The sequence below is a fragment of the Egretta garzetta genome, unplaced genomic scaffold (assembly GCF_000687185.1).
Source record: "Egretta garzetta isolate BGI_Z169 unplaced genomic scaffold, ASM68718v1 scaffold54, whole genome shotgun sequence".
NCBI lineage: Eukaryota > Metazoa > Chordata > Aves > Pelecaniformes > Ardeidae > Egretta > Egretta garzetta.
In genome coordinates, this window is record NW_009259313.1 from 832,063 (window position 1) to 854,319 (window position 22,257).

The 22,257-nt window shown below is 36.9% G+C and overlaps 1 protein-coding gene across 1 annotated transcript in view; it reads right to left on the reverse strand.

Moving 5' to 3' along the window:
• TTC27 (tetratricopeptide repeat domain 27) overlaps window positions 1–22,257 on the reverse strand; it is a 150,874-nt gene that overhangs the window by 38,185 nt on the left and 90,432 nt on the right. The gene's annotated exons all lie outside the window — the stretch shown is intronic.

The following is a 22,257-nucleotide window of genomic DNA, read 5'->3' on the forward strand; positions in this document are numbered from 1 at the left end:
ATATTTTGCAGTTTTAGTTCTGCTGAAATGTTCTAATGCTAGGCAGAATTACATTTTTCTGTATTCTGTTGCAACAAAAATTAAACTGAAAACTTGTCCAATTCCTTGTGTAACCGTTTTACAAGACCAGACAAAGTAGTAAACTACAGTTGGAAAATTTAAAAATAATAATTGCTGTAAGCCTAAGTAAAGCCAGAAAATCCTAAATGTCCTGCAAAATAATTTTTTGAGGCCATCAGGAGATGGAAGGCAGAAAATGTTTTAAGTCAGTCAAAACGCTTTGTTCTTGTTTTAGCTTTTTTACATTTCTTTGTTCAACAAGAAAAACTGGAATTCAAAGAAAAACAGTTTTTCAAAAGCAATATATATTATTGGAAAATTTGTGGCCATATTTTTTCTACACTTCCTAAGCAGAAAAGCCTAATGTAAATGACATGTTGTAGGAGAATATGACTAGTAGCAAGTAGAATTCTCTCCCTTCCCAAAACAAATAATGTACTCTGTTCAGAGTTCCAACAAAAACTGAAAATGTAGGTAGAACATATGAATACTACACATTCCCTAAGAAAGTATAAACGCTAATGAACTTAAGTTACTAAAATCCATGGTTTATGCACTCTCTCCTATGTTGAAAAAACAAGCTCTGATAGTTCTGCCTACTAGTGAAATATAGAAAATAAGTTACTAAAAAATTGCTGAATTTATGTTTCTGAATTATGCTTGAAGAATTATAATTTGAGTTGTACAGTGGTGATAAAATGAAAATCTTAACCTTATTGCACAGCTGATATCTAATCACAGAACAATAAATCAATAAAAGGAGCAAGACAGCATTGCCAAGAGAGCATTCTTTCTCATTAATAATCTTCAAGATAAATACAATGTAAAAAAAAAAAAAAATCCTGATGTAAATATAGAATATTTGCAACACAGTCAAAAGACATAAGACTTGGTGTCTTGGTTTAACCTGAGCCTCAAATTCCTGCCTTGGAAGTTGTTAAATAGAACTATAGCAGAAACCAACTAAAATTCACAACTGTAAGTGATACATGAGTTCTTACATATGCAACATTAGGAAACATTAAGCATAACAGATCACACACACCCCCCATGTAACACACCTGTTCCCCAAGGCCTGAGCTGCCACAGATTACAAGTTTTGAAGTAATAAAAAAAAAAATTCAGTTCAGAGAGGTACACTAATATGGTCTGGAAACAACAAAAACATAGAAGGTTATCACACAGAATCACAGAATGGCAGGGGTTGGAAGGGACCTCGGGAGATCACCCAGCCCAACCCCCCTGCTCAAGCAGGCTCACCCAGAGCAGGGGGCACAGGACAGCATCCAGGTGGGCTTTGAATATCTCCAGAGAAGGAGACTCCACAGCCCCCCTGGGCAGCCTGGGCCAGGGCTCGGGCACCCTCAAAGTCAAGAAGTTCTTCCTCATGTTCAACAGGAACCTCTTATGCTTCAGTTTGTACACATTGCCCCTTGTCCTGTCACTGGGCACCACTGCAAAGAGTCTGGCTCTGTCCTCATGACACCCACCCTTAAGATATTTGTATGTGTTGATGAGGTCCTCTCTCAGTCTTCTCCAGGCTAAACAAGCCCAGCTCCCTCAGCCTTTCCTCATAGGGGAGATGCTCCAGTCCCTTTATAATCTTTGTTGCCCTCCTCTGGACTCTCTCTAGGAGTTCCTCATCCTTCTTGAACTGGGGAGCCCAGAACTGGACACAGTGCTCCAGGTGGGGTCTCACCAGGGCAGAAGGTTTTGATGGAATTTTATATCATGAGCGAAGACTACATTATTGCCACATGAAAGCAGGAAAAGACAGCTCTAGAAACTACAATTCATTATCTCCATCTCATACTTAAATCTTTGGTAAGAGATTAAGAAGTACAATAAGCAGCCTGTGTTTGGGATAAATATACCATGTTCACTTGAAATGATTAGACTAGAGCTTTACTAATCAATCTCAGCTGGTAATTATCCATGACCTGAGTACGGGAAGTTCGTAAAGGATTTTTTCCACCTTGGATATCAATTCCATACATTCATTCCCATTGCACATCCTTGCTTTGCCTCTATGTTCAACATATGTATAACATCACTATGGTCCTGATGATAAAATACCAGCTTCTATTTTGAGCCTACCTAAATTTCAATCTCTTTATCCTCCCCACATTTTTTCTGTCCTTTTCTTCTATGGCTGACAGAGTTAATAGCTTTTTATTTTTCTCCAGACCCTACCTCTGTACTCAGTCTCTGGAAATACTATTATGCCCTTACGGTTTCTGGTCACTGAGGTATCATTTGCTTGCGATGTAATGCTATTTGATTTCTCAACCTACTTACTGGTCTGGGCAGCGGAGGTGGGGGTGCTGATCTCTCTGCTGACCAGCAATAGGACATGAAGAAATGGAATGAGGCTGCGTCAGGGGAAGTTCAGACTGGACATTGGAATCATAGAATCATTTACGTTGGAAAAGACCTTTAAGATCATTGAGTCCAACCATTAGGAAAAGGTTCTTCACTGAGACAGTGGTCAGACAGGCAGGGTCAGAACAAGCTCCCCAAGGAAGGGGTCACAGCACCAAGCCTCTCAGAGTTCTTAGTCACGTGATATAGTTTAAGATAGCCCTGCAAGAAGCAGGGAGTTGGACTCAATGATCCTTATGGGTCCCTTCCATCTTGAGATATTCTATGATTCTAAGTCTTCCATCAAAATTTTGCCCCTTCTGTTAAAATATAATCTTCAGGTAGCTTTTTGTGTCTGAGGTAAATAAATGGCAGACCTTCACATACTTCTTTCTATTCTTAACCTCTTTATTCCAGATGAAATAGTTTACTTACTTTCTCAAAAAAAAAAATGCCCCTTACTATGTACAACTGTATCTATAAGTAAACATTTTTTCCTTTCATTTCATCTCAAAGATCTCCTGATCCAAGATTATTTAGGGAAAAAATTCCCTCCCCAAACAAACAAAAAAGCCCCAAATGTGCGTCTTTTGAAAGCAGCAAGATACTCACTTATCAAAAACATCTTGAAAATAGCATCACACTTTTGTCTGTGCAGCAACTATTTAATTCCATCTGGATCCCTCTCCCCAGTAACACTGAAGATTGGCCTGTCCATATGCAAACCTAACATTGCTGGCCCCGATTAACATCTCCCTCAAAATAGTTTTGACCCACAGACAGTACTTTATCCATGCTATTTCATCTCACTTCTCCCCAGGTTTTTCGTGACTGCATCACTTTTCCCTTTACCCTTTACTTTTCCCTTTCCCTATCTTCTCTGACAAGAGGATTTTTGGTATTAGTGTTCCAGTCACAACTGTTCCACTGTATTTCTTTCATCTGTGCAAAAGTTTGTTTCACAGGCTGTGTCAATAATCCTAGCTTGGTTATTTTGTTTTCCTGTCTTCTCCCATGCTAACCAGGCATCCAGCCATTTCCCACCAACCACACCCTATTTAAAACATTACTTTTTACTATGTTAGACCCAATTACTTGCTATGCACTTATCAGTACCGCCATCTCGCTAGCATCTTATATTCCCTCATACCCTTTGATTTATCCTTGTACAATTGATGTTCCTCTTTATTTATGATTCTGTAGGCAGGAAGATTAGACAAGTTTCTTTTAGTCTTCTTCTGCTTCTCAGTCTAGAGATCTTGTCAGCCTGCCAGAATCGATCCCTGGTTACTACCTCTTAATTAATCCCTGGGTAATACCTAGTTAATACCTCTGGGACACCAGTGACAACTGTCCACCCAAGAGTCCTTCCTATACGAATGCTCTCAACACCCATAAACCACAATGTTTCTCTATTACTGAACCCTGTACCAACACGTTGACTGTGACATTATCTTGCCTTGCTTCTGCCCTCCTTCTCTAAGATGTCCCACTTCTTACAGGTTTTTACCATATTTAGCATGGGTATAGCTTGATTTATGCCAAAGGAAACTGATACTGTCATACGTTCTGCTTTCCACTATCGCCATGGTCCAGCACGTACCACCCAACCGGTACCTTAACTCCAGGCAGACAGAAGAGAATAAATGGAATGTACCTTTCAGTCTTTCCTAACATGGAAACTCCAGATACACGTAATTTTCATGATGTTCTTGTGATTCTTGGGTCCTTTTCCTTCAACTTCTCATAAGTCTGAAGACTCCTTCTGAAAATCCCACACATCAGCCTGACGTCTCCACACTCTGCCTAACTACCTATTTCCATTCTCCTTACTCTTCTTCTATTTGTGTCTATTACCTCTGTATGTTTTCTAATCACCAAGCTGATGTCACAGCTCTTCCGCTCTTGTATTCTAGCTGCTCCCTTAGCTCCATGCTTCGTCCAGTAATTCTCCCGCCACCCATGTGTTCTATGGGTAGGTTTATTTAACAAAAGCCAACAAATCTTTAGCAAACTATGCAGCCTCCTTAATGTTTTCCTCCTTCATATCATAAAACCACCAAGCTTCAGCCTCTGCATCTATGACTGCTGATTACAGCTTGTTCATAAGCTTAGCCAAATGATACTTCATGAAAATTAATTTTAATGTACTCGAAGATGATGAAAATACCACTGTTTCTCTATCCATCTCCATATTTTCCCCTGCTTTGTCCTACTTCCAGTACTACTCTCCAGCACCAACATCATCTTCTATCATTTACAAGAAAAAAAAAAAAAAAAGATTAACCCTTCATTCATTTAATCCATCTTCTGCTTCTTTCAGTCACCGTCTGCTCAGCTTTTCAGCCTCTTGCTTAGGCCACTCTTGACCCATGCTTAAGTTTAGAAGGTAAGTATGTATCAGCATATACCGTAAATAGGAAGCTTTCCCTTCAGATGTTGAAACTAATACAAATTGCCCCGTTTTTGCTCTGCTTGCTGAGCTTATGAAAATTGCAAACTACATAGTTAAATCTATAATTTTATTTGCTGAACACCTACCATCCTAGCCCCCATTTGACAAAAGTATACCAGGAGTATGTAAAAAATGAAATACAACCTCACAAAAAAAAAGGGGGAAGGAAAGTCTTGCAAAAAACCACACAATACTGAAACAACAAATTAGCAAATTAATCTTGGATTCAAAATTAAATAGATTATGCAGGTTTCACAAATGGCCAACTAGGGGCATCTACACCTACTTATACAACCTATATACCTTTTTAAGTGCCAAAGCATGGACACCAGTTCGGGGACTGCCTGGGTGGGTCTTGGCTTATGGGTCAGGCACCAAAGCACCTGATGGTGCCAAGACACAGTTGGAGTTGTTCAGCTGCTTGGAAAAAAGGTGTCTGGAGACAAAGGGAGTAAGAAATAAAAACACATTTGTAGGGATAAAAATCCTGCTATCTCATCTCATTATTACTATGGTTTCTAAGAATTTAGCAGGTGTACAGCCCAAACTGAACTGGGGTCACCTATGTTATTTACTCAAGAATGAAGTAGAGGAAAGCTTTGTAAAAGTAACAGTAACTAAATGTGTAATGCTGTGGTTGTACAATTACAAAGTTCTTATTATATCCATAAGCTTATTTTACAAATTATGAATAAACGGGAAAATTTATCATCAAAAAGCTCCTTTGATTCCTTACCACAGAACTCCATCACACAGATAAAAGAGTTTCTACTGCTTAGTGTTCATGAAACAAGAAGTGAGCATTTTTCTAGGCTTATGCAACAAGAAGCTCTTGTAGACCCTGTAATATTTACAGACTCCTGTAAAACTTCCAAAGATTCATCATTAAATTAATTCAAACTTTCATGCAACTTAAAACCTAATTCTAAATGCTTTAACATCTTTACTGGCTTTATTATTTTTAAAACTGTCCTCTTCCACATTACATTTTCTAACAATAAAGCCTGAAAAACACTGCACAAGAAAGAAATATAGTCCAAGTTAATTTGGGATGTATCATGACAGTAATTGTCACAGCCTTGCTCCACAATAGTGTACTCAGCAGTACGTAAATACAGAATTACTAATAACAGCTGTATTCCCCCAGAAGAAAACATATATTATATAATCAGTGTCTAAAATTCAGAAACTGTATACAAGGTTAGAAAGCAGGTGACAAATACAGAGAATTAAGTATACAGAATAAAAAGGGTTTTCCGAATTTTCTTCCCTGTGAATTAGATCAGATATTCCAAGCTTTTCTAAATGTACTATAAGTATTTTAGTACCTTGTGGATATGTAAATAGATCTTGAGTTACACTCTTTTGGTAAACTTACTTAAAAAATAAGCAAAAAACTGTATTTACAATCCAAACAACAAACTTGTTTCAACAGCTCTTTGTCAACCCAAGAGCTCCTGTAACCAAGACCACTGGGAACAAACTGAGACATATACAGATTTCTAAAATCCAATGATCAAAATACTTAGCCTTCCAGTGAAGCAATGCCAGAAACTATGAAGCAATAAAAACAGTTTTCGTATAACAATACAGTAAAGCTTTGCTTACTGGGAGAGAATAACTTCTGGTTGATAAATATGGATTTAATGTGGAAAAAATGAAAACAGTTTAGGTAAGTCTAAACTTCATGAGGGGATTATGACCAAATAGTGATTACCTTACTGATTGCCAATTTTATCACTAGATAAAAGAGACCTAAAACCAGTACATTTGGACTTACTACATTCAACCATGATTCAGAACAGCATCTTGACATTTAAGACAGGACTTGTTACTTGGAAACTAAAATGACTTAAAGGAAATAATGAGCTATCCCTTTTAAAACCTCACAGATTATATATTTCATGTTAAATGATGAAAATCTCTGAATAGTCAAGAACAAAAGCAACCCAACACAAACCAAAAGCTATTAAGCAACGATGTATTTCAACATCAAGAAAGAAACCCTCCCCCTCATTTACCTAATTTTCCAAGGGGAATTATGACATTAAATACTCGAGGAAAATTTGTTACAGCGATAGCTTTTATAAATTATGATTTGTGATTCATGGAAACTCAAAAAGACTGTTTCTTATATTGTGCAAAGATGCCAAGATGAAGAGCACTACTTGCTGGAGATTTTACATTATTCACATTCCCAAGAGGATGAAAATGTTCTGCGAGAACTCTGAAGAAGTTCACTGCTTAAAAGGGAAAAAAATCTGACCTTTTTACCCCCGTTCAAGTATAAATGTAAGTCTTGGTTTCATTAAAATCTTATAGACTTGAAGACTTCCATTTTTGCTCACTTTGCAAGCTCACCCTTTCAGTCATTCTTCCAATTAAATTATTGCTTGATAGGATTGACCTCAAATGGTGGGTCTATTTAAACCAACTAGAGGACTATGTATCACACTGCTTTTCTAGGAGCTAACAGCTGTTTTTTAAAAAAGTCACAAGAAAATGGCCCCAGTTTCTAGCAGCTCTGACGACAGAAGAAAAAAGGTTGATTTCTTTTAATTGAAATGAAAACAAAAATTTTATATGCATATTCTTTCAAATTAGCATAATCCCTTTTTAAACAGCAGGCTAATTCCCCAACTACAACTTTGCCTTTTTTTCCTCCCACCCTCGACTGGACACAGAAGTCTCCTTGATCTGTAATGAAAAGAGGCCTTCTTGTACTGGATTCAGTGCTATCCACACCCCAGTCTTTTTATAGGAGCTTATTTTGATGGATTCTTCAGTTAAGGTGCTCCATCTCTCAAGAGCATAAATACTCATAGTATTGAGCATGCAATGTTTGTTTTACGGCTTCTCCTCTGCTATCTCCTATTTCCTTTTCCCCGCAAACAGCTGAAGAAACTCGGCATCAGCTATCCCTCAGCAAGTACTTAAAAGTTTAAAGTTTCTGGGCTGAGAAAAATGCCAGTAGAGGCTTTTTCAGGACAGCCATCTCCGACATTTGCACACAGGTTTAATTTCATTGTCTGTGCCTGACATCAACCTGAGAATAACACAGTACTCTAAGACAGATTATGCCTAGAAAATTATCTGAAATGTTTCAAGTTTGATGCATTTAGGGCTGTTACTCCCTTTAAAAGCATAAGCAACTTTTTTTTTTTTTTTAAACAAAGGTTGTGTCCATTTTTCTGCAAAGGAGGAACTTGCTTGTAACCTTTAATAAAGATCTGACTGATCTCGTGCCAGAAACCATCTGTCCTGGTGTTCTGTAACCTTTCCTCCCTGCCTCCATCAGGCATTACAATAAAGCATTATATAGAATAAATTATGTCAAATATTTGTATTTTGTAATACGTAACAGGTATATTCTTTGAGAAATGTAGTTCTTCCTCAGAAAAGCCACAAACATAAGGAGATAGTCAAACTGAACGCTTCAGTTTAATAACTCTTATATGCAGGATTTCATTGTTAGTTTAGGTGTGATACTCAAACATACATGCTGCTTTATGACCCGTTTAATCTATTCCGTATTCCAACTGGAACACCCTGCTCAAGAAGAATAAGTTATTGGAAACATCCTGTGCTTTATCTATTGCTGGAAGACTTGAGTTTACCCACCATATACCACACATTGGCATTTTGCTTATAGTAAATTGTACAATAATATATATATAAGCAATAAAAAAAAATGACAAGTTGTCTGCAAGTAGCAGAAAAAGCCTCATTCAAGCTTTATCACACAACATATTATAAGTAAACATACTACAAATAAATATTCAAAATAAACATTTATAAATGACAAAAATTAATTAGAACTTAGGAAATGGTAATTTCTGAAGAATGTAAACAACAAATACTTAAAATAAAGCAAAGAATTTCAGGGGGAAAGTTCCAAAGTCCATTTCAGTAACTGCAAGCATGTAAACATTTTCAGCTTCCTCCTACCTAAGGTAGAGACTGGATGGTATTCTGTTACACAAATAGATATCTTAAGGAAAAAACACATGCAAAACAATGTGTGATGTATTCAGGTAACTCAGTGCAGTTTTTTACTGGCAATCATAATTCTTTCATATTACTTAGATGTCTGTAAGGAGTCTTATCTAGATATGTGTAACCTGAAACCACGGATATTCAGCTGCTCTAATCACTAACAGCTCTTTTTGCACCACGACAAATAGCCAATTTTTATTTATTTCTTTTTTTTTTTTTTACACCAGCAAAGTGCTCTTTTGCTGAAATCTGTTCTTCAACTGTCCTTATTCAGTTGCAAATCTCAAGGACATCTTTAGTTATTTGGTGAAGGGGACGGGAGTATTAAAAGAGAAGACAGACAAGTTCAGTCTTTTTTGTCTTGAATCTGATCAGAATTATCTCAGATAACATCTTGGGACACCCATTGTTTTCCCTTCTTACAAAAAAAAAATTTAAAAAAGAAAAAGGAATCTTTTTCCTAAGAATAGCTTCCCTATACAGTGAAACCTTGACCGATACCCAGTAGTTTCTACTGAAAAATTACTTGGCAGGAAGCACACATTCTTCCAGTAGCTGAGCCTGACCCAGCAACCATACAGTATATGATGGTAAGTACATTAGAAATATGACACACAGGCAAAGTGTTTAAACTTTAGCTATCCCAAAGAAAGGCAATCACATATAAAGAAGTCTGTTTTCAATATACATATTTTCTTGAAAGACATCCAATCCAGTTCTTCACGTATTCCCGGAAAGCTCTCCATACATCAGGGAAAAACAAACAAGCCCCCTATCATTCTCTGTTAATGATTGATCTACTCACCAAAGAGGAAAATAAGCATCTTCAGCAACAATTGGCTTGAAATCAGTTCGATTTCCCGTAAAAATGAAAACACTCTAAATGCATTAAATATTCCACTCCTGATTGTATGACATATTCAGACAGAAGCACAACACGCTCCTCTGAAGACTCAGCTCTTCTTTATCAAAAAAGGAGTAATCCACAGAAATACATTTCCTTCCACAATCACATAGCAGTATTGGGCACAGGCTGTTTGGTCCACAACCAATTAAGAAACCAACCCAAAATAATTTTTCATTCAGCTGGATGGAGTTTTATGGTCTGTGCTGGTCACTCACATCAAATAGGTTGAGGAACAGAGGCTGGACAACAACAGATCTTCTGCTACTCCACTGAAGAGCAACTACAATTAAACATGGACTCAGAATACTAAAAACCTTGCCCAACAAAACCATATAGGCTGTAGAAACAAAATGACAGCCAGTGTAACATGTGCACCCTTTAATCCATTAATAGCCTTCCATTACTTAACCGAGGACAATCAGCTGCAAGTTCTAATGGTCTTGCCTCTGGAGGCAATTTTCTTGCAAATCTTCAGGAGGAGGTAGCACATTGCTGCCAGAGGAATGGATGCATTTTGCTTTCAGCTGCCCTCTTTTACTTGAGATACTCTAACCTGGGCCAGAGGGAGAGGACTGAAGGACAAACTAACTTCTCCATCAGCAGTTGCCACTGCCTACTTCCTGCCACCATTTTTTTCCATGGGAGAGAAGAACGTGAGCCCAGGAGTATGCTGGCCCTCTGGCCATTCATCCAACACTCAGCCTGCACCTTTAATGGAGAACCAGAGGGAAGAAGGCAGATTTCAGACCAGAGGAACTGTCCTGGCCAGGTGCAGCTTGAGAGCTCCTGAAATAGTTTAAGTTTGCACTATAAATTTGGCATTTTATAACTTTTAAAGTGTCTGAACTTGCAACATTATTAATGATCTTTGTTTGCATATATTTTACACAGGAGAAAATGGAATAAAGCAGGAGATGAAACGTTCTGTGTTAGAATCATTTACTGCATGTTTCTATTTCTAGGCAACTTCAATGTTTGTACAGATCTGCATCTGGAAAAATGGGCAGGTATAGCACAACAATGTGCGTAATAGCTACAAACAGAATTATTTATGCCATTTAAAATCTAGTTCAGGCATGGTAGGTGGTATCGCTTACAAAAACATCTCCACATCTGTCAAAACGCCCAAGTCTTATCACAAAACCACAGTGCTATAATTTACAATAGTCAGGCAGCCAGCAATACTATAAAGAAACTGGGTAACTGCAAAAGCAAATGGAAATATTGAAAAGAGCCAATATCATATCATAGAACTCTCCATACACCGATCCAAATGATTCTTTGAATCAATGGTCCTGAAATCAGTTTGGAAAGTTCAGAAGCCAAATATATTCCTCAATTTGTAACTATAATTGGAATAAGAACTAGATGAGTTGAGTTAGGCCAGCAAACAGTTCTCTGGTTAGAAGCTACATCCAGCCCACGCTACTGCAAAGTACAATAGTTTCCAATCAACTGAGTCTTTACATACGAGATCCCCAAAATTTCCTACCTCTGAACCTTTAGAAACCACGTACAGTTACCATATTAAATAATTTTTTTAATAATCCAACTCTCCCTGTAACTTACTGGAGAGCTAGGCCCTTGGCATGATGGAAATTCTTTTGGCAGAAACATCTATCAGAAAAAGCAGTTCTCACTCCCTACTAAAGCATCATGCTTTACAAACTAATTTTTCAAAGCAGGAACATTTTCATTTTTGGAATTAGGTCTTGTTTTTGTAAATGATACAATCATTTAATCTAAAAAAAGAAAAATAACATTTTCCCTCATTAATTATACAATAGCCCATTCTTTCCTATTTTATCTTTTCCACAAGTATTATTTTTCTTCACTATTTCTAAATTTATCTCACAAAGACTTGTCACCAGATTAATGACATTTTTAACAATGCCCTCCACTCCTCTTTCTGTGAATCCATACTCCCTATGTCAATGGTTACAAATCTCTGCAGCTTATACTTCATCAGTTTTGTTGCAGAGACTGATCTGCTGAAATCTTACTCTTAACTGGTGATCAGGAAACAAATTGCCTAAAGCATTCTCCTTGGTTGTCCCTGGTGTTGACCTACTTAATAAAAGTAAAATGCTTCCAATGTTATGTTCTCAGACTGTACCCCGATTTAGCTATACAACCACTTTCTTGCCCCCACTTTAAAATACAAGAGTAATTCTTTTGAGCTTTGTCAGATTTCCCACTGAAAATCTCCTTTGACATTAAATGCATTGGCTTCTCTTAAAATCACAGCTTGTATGCTGACCTGAGCAAGTAAAATATTTGGGTTTCTATCAGGAGAAAAAAAAAGCCTTACCTGCAGACTGTTTATTCTTTATTGCGTGAGTATATAAGGACAAAGGCAAGGACTGCTAATTATTGGGATTTATTAAGTTGGCTTTGACTTATTACCTATTCCAACTTCTGCAAGTATTAGAGCACCACTATTACCATATTCTTTCACTTTAAATACTTTTAAAACTAAAACTAGTCTCTAGTCTCTCATTTCCTGCAATGGTCAAAGCAGCATTAAAATACCTTCTAATGGAAGAATTTTTCAGAACAATGCTGGATCACTTTCAAAATATTAAAAAACACACAGACACAAACACTTCTACCAATAACATTTGTCTCATTATTATTTCCCAGCAATTGTTTTTGTATGTCTTAGCTTCATTTCAGTAAATAAGAAGGCCCTATCTACTACATGCATGACTATAAATTAGTCTTTCAAGCCTGAATTCATCCTCTGTGTTTCCAGGGACAGTTCACTGTGGCCCTGGAACTTCTTGAACTACAATAAACCTACGTGCTTAGTGCCTTCTCGTCATGCTGAAAAACTCATTCATTTGGCAGGCTTTGCAGGGGAAGATTGGGGGTACATTCCTGGGAGAAAGCTGTGGGAGGACAGAGAGAACTGATCTGTTTTATTTAACTGATTTCTTACCTGTAATAAACTGATCACCAGTACTGAATTATAACTGCAAAACTATAATCACTAGGGCATTTTATACTTGTCTCCACATATTTTTATAGTTCTTGAAAACTATTAAAATCTGAAAAGAATGCAAAATTCATGATGTTTATCTAAATTTGGCTGCTTAAAAAGCCATTTTATGGAGTAAATAGTTTCCATATTTTTAATAGACTACTGCCTAATCAACCGAAATATGCAATTTTGTGTCACTGAAGATAAAGCATATCTGAGCCAGAAAGAACTGATAAAAATTTAGGCAATTTGAATTAATAAATGTCAATATTATTTCAGTCAGGAAATAATTCTGGTGGGGTTTTTTTTTATTTGTTTGGGGGTTTGGGGTGGTTGGTGTTCTTATTTTTGTATTTGTGACTTTGGTTGTTTTCCTTTAAAAGATTAGTTGTCATCAGCCATGAGAAGCAGACTGTCCTTCAGTTATACATAGCCTTACCAATTTTGGTGGGGTTTTTTTTTATTTGTTTGGGGTTTTGGGGTGGTTGGTGTTTCTATTTTTGTATTTGTGACTTTGATTGTTTAAAAGATTAGTTGTCATGAAAAGCAGACTGTCCTTCAGTTATACATAGCCTTACTTCTACCTTTTTTTTTTTTTAGACCAGCATGATTCAATGTAAACATGTTTAAGATAACTGTATCTTTAGCATAAATTTCCTGGGTTTTTTTAAATTTAAATGTTAGAGAATGATGAGTGGCATTTCTCATGTCCTAAATAAAGAAGTTAACTTGCCATTGTTCTAACACTTTTCTAGACAGAAGCCAAAATGCAAATGTACATTATTTATCTATTAAATAAAATTATAGGCCCTGGAACCAGAAAGACAACTATCAAAACGTGGTTTGCATTTACAGTTTGCTTCTTTCTTATAGATGTCTTAAAAACACGTAGGTTTTGATTGCACTGTTTTACAAGACATTAAAATTAGTAGATCTCGGTGTTTCAGGCCTAATTTTATAGGCCAAAGAAAAACGTGTCTTCTTGTCTTAGCAGCTCCCAAGGATTTTCTCAACTCTCAATAATCTAGGTATTGAGCTATGAAAGAAAACATGCCTTTGCGCCTGCGTGACAGCTGTTGAAGGTCGCTTTACCACTTCAACATACTCTCATTCCAGGTACTTCGCCACTGATTTTCACCAGATCATGCATCCAATTATCTTTAAACCTCAGCATCAAAACATGTCCTGCTGGTATATTAGATTAGATTACTGATTATAAGTGTAGGTTTACTAAATTTTGTACTAAAATATTTACATACTAATTGGCTGTACCAGTTTTTCTCTACCCTAGCTTATGTCCTAACTGTGTTATCACTTGGACTTTTAAACTTTGTTTTCCACAGGTAGTGATGGAATCATCAATAGAGATATTGAATGTATAAAGATATCAACATTTTTAAGTATTCAGCGTTAAACAATTCAGCTAAATTACCAGTTTTAAATGATTATTCTACACTTCCTATTCTATAAAAAAATAGATTTATCACTTCTTGTTAACCTTATTTTAGAAAGTGAGCATTTAGAAAAATTACACTTGTTTTACTGCCTACCTTTACTAGGCCTTTTACCTACCATGTTTTCGGTCTAATTCTCTGGTGTGCCAGTTAAAGCTGTTTCTTTTTTCTACTTTAGATGGTGGAAAACTGGAAAGCTACTGTTTATACAACATTTCCCAGACCTTTTTCTTTGTGATATTCTGGTCATTCTTTCTTTCCCACTCCATTACTACCTCATCCTCAAGCAAACAAATTAATTATCCAAAATTATCCACACTGTAATGACTTCAAATTCCAAATTTTTTCAGGAAGAGACTAACTCATGAATCTAAGGTACTGGTTTCACCTACACAATCACTTTGATGGCAAGGAAGAGGGAAGGCCAAAAATTTGTAAGGCATCTACGCAAAAGAACTTGAAGTACTACCAATAAGACTTAGTTTTTACATAACTCCAGGTGAACTTTTAAGATGCAAGATGATGTTGATAGTTGTAAGGGTAAGTACACTGGGGCAGAAGTTATTGATTAATAATAATATTAGTGCTGGAACTGTGCATCTCTGTATTTTTTCTAAAATGAGTCATGTAGAGTCTTAATTACATTCTTAATTCTTAATGTGAATGTTTTTGTTACATCAGGCCCTGCAAATGTGTGTTTCATTTTGAAAACAATATTAGACAACTAAGAAACAAATATTCACTTAGGTTGTCAGTATCATTTTACTATAAAAAGCTTCAATTTCTTTATCATCGGGCTTTTGCAGCTGGGTGGGGAAGGAAAGCACACAAGAGGAAATGAGTCCAACAATCCCAAATGAAATATAAAGCATTTCAATATCAAAATTAGCACAAAAGAGGTCAAGGTCATGAGTAGAAGATATCTGGATTCATGAATGTCTGACGTAATATTTCCTTTTCATTTGAAACTGAGAGCTAAACAGTATACCAGGCAATTTAAAGCATCTCCTATGCAACTGCCATTTGGAATGTTTTGTGGTAGTCAAACACTCCCACCTAAAGAAGCACGGTAAAACAAATGAAGCCTCTAATAGCACAACAGCATTACTGGCTCTCAGAACGATGAGCTTACTGTTCTGGACAAATATTGAGCCCAAAGTTACTAAGTGCCAGTGGTTAGGATACAGGGTTAAAACCTGTTGATGACTTAAGCCTCAGGACAAACCCACTTACAGAGGACACAGAAATCTTCAGAAAAGTACTGTCTATATTTGTTATCTTTATGCCATTTACATTTATTTTTACTTATTTTAATGTTACTTATACGAAATATATTTTTATATTCATTACATTATCCTTACCAAGCAAGTGTACCTTCTTGAATGTTTTGGTTTTCAAAGCTATTTCACCTGTCAATTATGTTATTCATTATACCTTCTTGAATGTTTTGGTTTTCAAAGAAAAAGCTATTTCACCTGTCAATTATGTTATTCATTTTTATGACGTATTAAAAGGTGTAAGCAGAGCTTCCCCAGAAGTCTCTAGAAGCAGCTAGATTTACAAGCTTACTTGTGAAGGATGGATTTAAAACCAGATCGTTCACTTTTTGTTGCAAAAGCAAGAATACTGATATCATCCATCATTCAACATGACAGTGCTACACTTAACATTAGTCCAAATACAGACTAGATCATTTGGTGTCTGGGGAAAGAACATCCCCATTTCCATACATGCATCTTGCCCCCTTTTCGGTACGCTTGCATCTTATTTGTTTGCAGTGCCACCTCATAATCTCTCTCTTACTCTGCAGTCTCAAATGCCAAATATATCTAGCTGTCTTTAGCTTTAATCTGTGTCTTTATATGAGTCAGGAACAGGAGACATAGTTGTAGTCCCTCTCCTAAAAAGATCTGCATTGAAGGTTCCCCCTTTCCTATCAGATGACCTGACATTTTTGTCACAGCTCGATACAGCTGCATATATCTGCCCTAAACCAGTAGATATAATGGACAATAGGACGAGGGGAAATGGCCTGAAGTTACGACAGGGCAGGTTTAGGTTGGACATTAGGAAAAATTTCTTCACAGAAAGGGTTGTCAGGCTCTGGAACGGGCTGCCCAGGGAGGTGGTCGAGTCCCCGTCCCTGGAGGTATTTAAAAGAAGGATAGATGAGGTGCTTAGGGACAGGGTTTAGAGGTGAGATGGCAGTGTAGGTTAATGGTTGGACTTGATGATCTTAAAGGTCTTCTCCAATCTAAACGATTCTATGATTCTATAAATGTGCCATGCAATCATATGTGTGGAGACTCACCCATGGAGGACAACTGTGTCTTGCATAGATGCAAGCGCCCTGTTTGTAGCTAGTTAGCTAGCTTTGATACTGCCATTGGTGAACAATAGTTCTAAAACACTTTGCACAAGGTGCAAAGCTCACAGAGGAACTGCATACACTTCAAAATAGTAAGCCTGCATTAAGTTCCAAGCTGTTGTGGTTAAACTGCTTTTATAGTTCCCAAATCAGCTTGCTCTGGGGAAAGGCACAACTGCAGCCCATGCTGAAAAACAGATCCAAAGACTTCTTGCATCAGCTTTGCTTTCTGTTTTTCACTAAAGGGGGAAGTAAGGACAAGGAGGGAGAAAGAAATAAAAAGAAGAAACGCTATCAGTGTTAAGTTGGAGTTTAATTACAATATAGGAGGAACAGACAACTGCCTTAGCAGATAAGGGAGAGTCTGGTTTGTAGTACCTGGCATATGCAGTGGACAATGTGACTCAAGAAAATATGTCTACCAGTACTGGGCTATTTCAGAACATGGTTTGTTAACTCACCCCAGGGATACCTATCTCCAGATTTGCAATTATATTTGTGACATACAGCTGTAAAGCTTCATCTATTCAATTTAGCAATAGGTAGGAACAGTGTGTCCTCCATGCCTTGCATCTGGTCTGATTACACGTGGAACTTAGTTATTTTAATTTAGTTCACTGAAGTTGAGCTTATAATGCTCATGCCTTCACTGCAAAGCTTCGGCAGAAAAATGTGGATGTTGTGCCCTGAAATCCGTTGATATTCCTATTTTTCCTTGCAACTCGCTGTCGTCACTTTGTCTATAAAAAATTGTAATATTACTGTTCAGTATGGCTTAAGGATTCTCCTACCTGACCTTATGACTCCTAATAACATCATTCAAATTGTCAGGACACTGAGTAAAGAGATTCTAAAGGAAGAAAGGTAAATGCTGTCAGTGCTAACACTCAACAGGAAACATTTGGAAAAAATGGGAAGCTTAGTATTTTTGGCTGCTTTTAGAAAGTGCATTGACACTAGAAGTGGAACGGCTCAGGTATTGAACATAATTCTCAAATGAGCGAAAAGGTTTGTACTTTAGAAGCACTAGCTGAGAAAATATGAAGAAACTTTAGCACAGAAAGAATGGTTTCATTCTTTTCCCCACACCAGCTAACAGCGCTGATCCAAACTGGCAAATACAACAGTGCAGTAGAAAAATCCTAGGCACTAATCATTACCTGGAAAATTATACTATTCAATATTCCCTTTTTCACCAGTGGTACAAAAACATTTCAGTTATTCCTGAATAACTCTTGGCAGACTAGATCTCTGATTTTTTTTTTTCCCTCCCAACAAAACCCATAATTGCATAATGGAAGAAAAACAGAGGGAGCCAAGCACCACCACGTTAATTATTTTGAAGCATGCTAATGAGTTCAGTGTATCCCAAGAATTGCTTGTGTCATGTAACATCTTATGTCAAATCTGTCATCTGCTTGAGCAAAATGAAATATGTTCTGGAAATGTGTGTCTTGAGACTGAAATCGTAACCATTCCCACGAGGTCACTCTCTTGTGATTGCTTTCTGAAGTAATACGGTTTATTTCTAGGGTTCTGGAGACCTTGTGAGCTTGCACAGAATTCATTAAGGAAAGGTTTTGTAAGACACCTGGCTTTTCTCCTCTTTTTAAACACTTTTTGGAACATGTGTTCTAATAATAAATACAATTCACAGTAGTTGTGAGCTATTGGGATATCAATGCAGGATCTCTACAGGATAGAAGAGGTGTGCCTTCTACTTACTACCCTCCTGAAAGGAGTTAAATCAAAATTCAGCAGTGCATCTCACAGATCACAGTAACTTTCTGTTAAAACCGCCAACTTCATGTGAAACAGATTTATTAGCGACGAATTTTTCTCCTCCTTTCTCCCCTCTCCCATTCCATACACAATTAAAAGCAACTTTTAAAATTTTATTTGATGTACTAGCATACAAGATGGGGTTGAAGAACAGGAATAGGAACTCCTAGTACAGTGATCTAATAGTTCAGTTGAACAGACAAGCGCTGTCATTCCCTTGGTCATACTAAAAGTCTCTCTATATTGTTCCAACCATGGTCTTGAGAGGCCTGATCAGAAAGATATATGACTTGAGAAGCAAAAGAAGCAGGAACATTCTGTTAGCCTCAAACCTCTCTAGATCAGCCTAGTGGGAGAAAGACTGCTCCCCTCTCCTTTTTGAACTCTTCCCTTAAATGTTGGATTTGTCCAATGTAGAACCACCGCCAAATAAAGCAAAGCACAGGGAGCAAGTTGGCAAGGAGGCGACAGTTTAGTTTTGAAAATAAAAAGGATATGTTTCTATGATAAGTGACATAACTTTCTTGCATAACCATTTAAAGACCATTGATGTGAAAATAACAAAACAGCAAAGTTGCATTCAGGTTCATAGAGCTCAAGATGCCAGTTCTGTTAGCTCTACATCAGCCTTTTCTTTCCATAGGTGTACATAAACTCTTTTCAGATTTGAAAGAATTGAACACCAACAAGCATGTTTCTATAGTAAGAACAATTTAAACAAAAAAAAAAAATAAAAGAAGAAATCATTATTTCCCTTTTTCAAACACACAGAAAAACATTAGTTGCTGGAGAAAATGACACTCTGAAGTATTATTTAAGTGAAAATTACAGGGCAGTTGACACAGAATTCCCAACCACATACATCTGTGTATGACTAAGGATATAAAACAAGATCTCATGTGACCTTTCAATCTTAGACATAATGATTAGCCTATAATATTGCTAGTCTGTTCCCAGCTCTCCTGAAGTCTTATTAAAAAACACCCTTTCAAGACACATTTCTCTCCCCTTAACAGGCAAACTCCTTTGCTGCCAAGAAAAGCAAGCAAGAGAGAACCGTATGAAACACCACATACGTCGGATTGAGTGTTAGGAAAACCGAGCGATTAGCTTACAGCCATGCTATCACCAGGTGCAGCGAGCAGCAGAAAATACAATCAGAAAGGGGGCACATAACAAGCTGATAAAAGCTGCAAGCAGAGAGGTAGCCAGCGTAACCACCCAGATCAAGCTGCAGAAAGAAGCTGTAACAAGTCACTGTAGTATCCTACAGCCTGAGCAGGCTACTGGTGCACCAGGCACACAGCAGCTTCACCTCTTTCACTGCTGGTGTAATCCAGCAGTAACGATGCTCTCACTTCTACCCCACCATCCTTTGAACAAAGCGTGGCATCTTAATTCATTTTGCTTCATTCTTAAAAATATTTTAAAATCCACTGAAATGGAAGAGTACACTTCATATATCAAGAAACTACAGTGGGATGCTATCCTTTATATGCTTTAAACCGGTTTGTTTCTTTTTGGTGTTTTTTTTTTTTTTTTTTTTTTTAATCACCTAACATCTAGTAGACTGAGGTGATGACACATCTAGTTTGAAGAAAAAATTTAAGTGTAGATCAACTATTGAATTTGTAATTTTTGTCTGCCTTCTATATAACCTCTTATAAGTCAATGTAATTTCAGTTTTAGATTTCTATTATCCTTTCTATGGATCATTCCCACATAAACACCCCTCCCTTTTCTCTTTTTTCATAGCTCCTAGACCATGCAAAATTCCTTTTTTCTCCCCCATCCTTTTACTTGAGCTCTGGCTGCACTTTCAGCAGTAATTGTGGTTTAACAGCTTAACCCATTTTCCAACATTAATAGTTTCTGAATTACCTTCTTACAATAGGAGGTAGGTGAAGAGCCCAAAACTAATGTAGACATGGCAGGTTTCTAGTTATGCGGAGAGCTATTTATCAAAAACTAGCCCTTTTTCTTCCCATTTTCTCTCTCCCTCTCTTTCTTTTCTTTCCACCCTCACCTACATCCATACGGAAAAAACCCAACATCCAACCTTAAAAAAATCATACTGTATTCAGAGACACATTTTGGTTGGCAGTACCTTGATCCAGACTTCAATATATGTTATACTGGTCATGATTAAATATTCTAGTGGAATGTAAAATAACTGGTTTAGCTCTCAAATGCTGTTTTCTTTTCTTAGAAAAATGGTTGAAAAAAGTACTGACTTCAGAAATCTTTAACTTTATTTTTGTGGATCCAAACCTCATTTAGGCAAAATCTGGATAACCAGTAGCATCCAGAAAAAGTTACAAAAAAAATAACTCCTCCCTTCCAGTTAGCTACTAGCTGAAGTACGTTTCAGAGTACCCAGGATGATAATTTTAAAACCTATTCCAAAGACTACTTTATATGTAGTTCAGAATTCTAAAATAATCAAAAACAAGTTTTGAAAATGATGATTCCAATTCCTTTTGAAGCTTTCCAATTAGACAAAAATAACAAATAATTTCATAAGAACTGTTTAACATAAATCAGGGATATATTTAATACGTGGAGTGTGGCAGCTAAATTCAGCCAATATACCCTCATTTCAAAAATAGCCACAATTATTTTCAAATAATTAAAGTAAGTTAAAAAAACATAGCCAGGCCCACAAAAACACATAGCCAAAAAACGCTTTCTTTGACAAACCACCAAGGTAGCTTGGCTTGCTTTAGAGCTGAAAAGTATCACCTGCCCAGTGATATTCATCTAAAAAGATGCTTATCAGCTGGTTAGAAGGATTTGCAGACCCAGCATAGAAGCAGGTAAGGGTGGAAATGGGGAAAGGAAGGACAGTTACAGTAGAAGAGGACAGCACAGTCCCAGCATCAGTAAGTCAGAGTCTATAGTGGCTCATACACTCTTCAGACAACCCTAAAATAACTGAGGATTTAGTTTACCACTTCTTATTCAAGCCACCTTACAAGAATTTTTATAATTACTTCAAAAAGTTGATATTGCAAACAATGGGGGGAATCTGATGATATTTACACCCACTTCCTCCCTTAATCATCAGTATCTCATCTTCCGACAGCAATCTGTACTAGTAAATACAAAATTGTAACGCAAACAACCAAACCAAACAAAAAAACCCCACAAAACCAATTTGTATGAAAATTCTATGGTTTTGAAATCCATTTTCTACTGATAAATAGCTGTAGAGCTCCCTAGCTCTTTGGCATCTTCATGGAGAGGATATATCAAACCCCTTTGTGTTATGTTTAAAAACAACATAATTTACCCTATGTATTCCGATTCCTTCTTAGAACTGTTAGAAACCATGATATTAAAAAATTCTGTTCTGATGGAACTCAGAAATGAAAACCTTAAATGGAAAGTTATTCAAGTTATTTCATTAATTTAGCACATATCAATCCTTAAACAACTTTTAACTATATTTGGAAACTGAGCTTGATACCCTATCAAATCAACACAAATATGTCATTATATTCAAATGTCTAGAAAACTTAATGAAAGAAAACATAAGCACACTAAGATTAAAGAGAATATTTAAAACCACAGATTCTGCGTCTGCTGTGAGGTCACCTCCCGAAATGTCACAGTGCATGCTAATCACATCCTTCGCATTAGTGCAGATGCAGCACTCGATGAAGTCAGATACATGTACTTGCAATGATAACCCCTTCATGAAGATTTCCATCATGAGACTGTCAAACCGTATAGTATAACAATTTCCAGTACTCAGGTTTAATCAAGCTAGACAAAACTGTTGGAGACACTCCAACTGTTTTACGGCTTAGGGCATCAAGGATCCTGAGATCGCTTCCCAAATGCCATCAGATGCTATATCTCCCAGACTTGGAATTCTGGCTTCCTGCT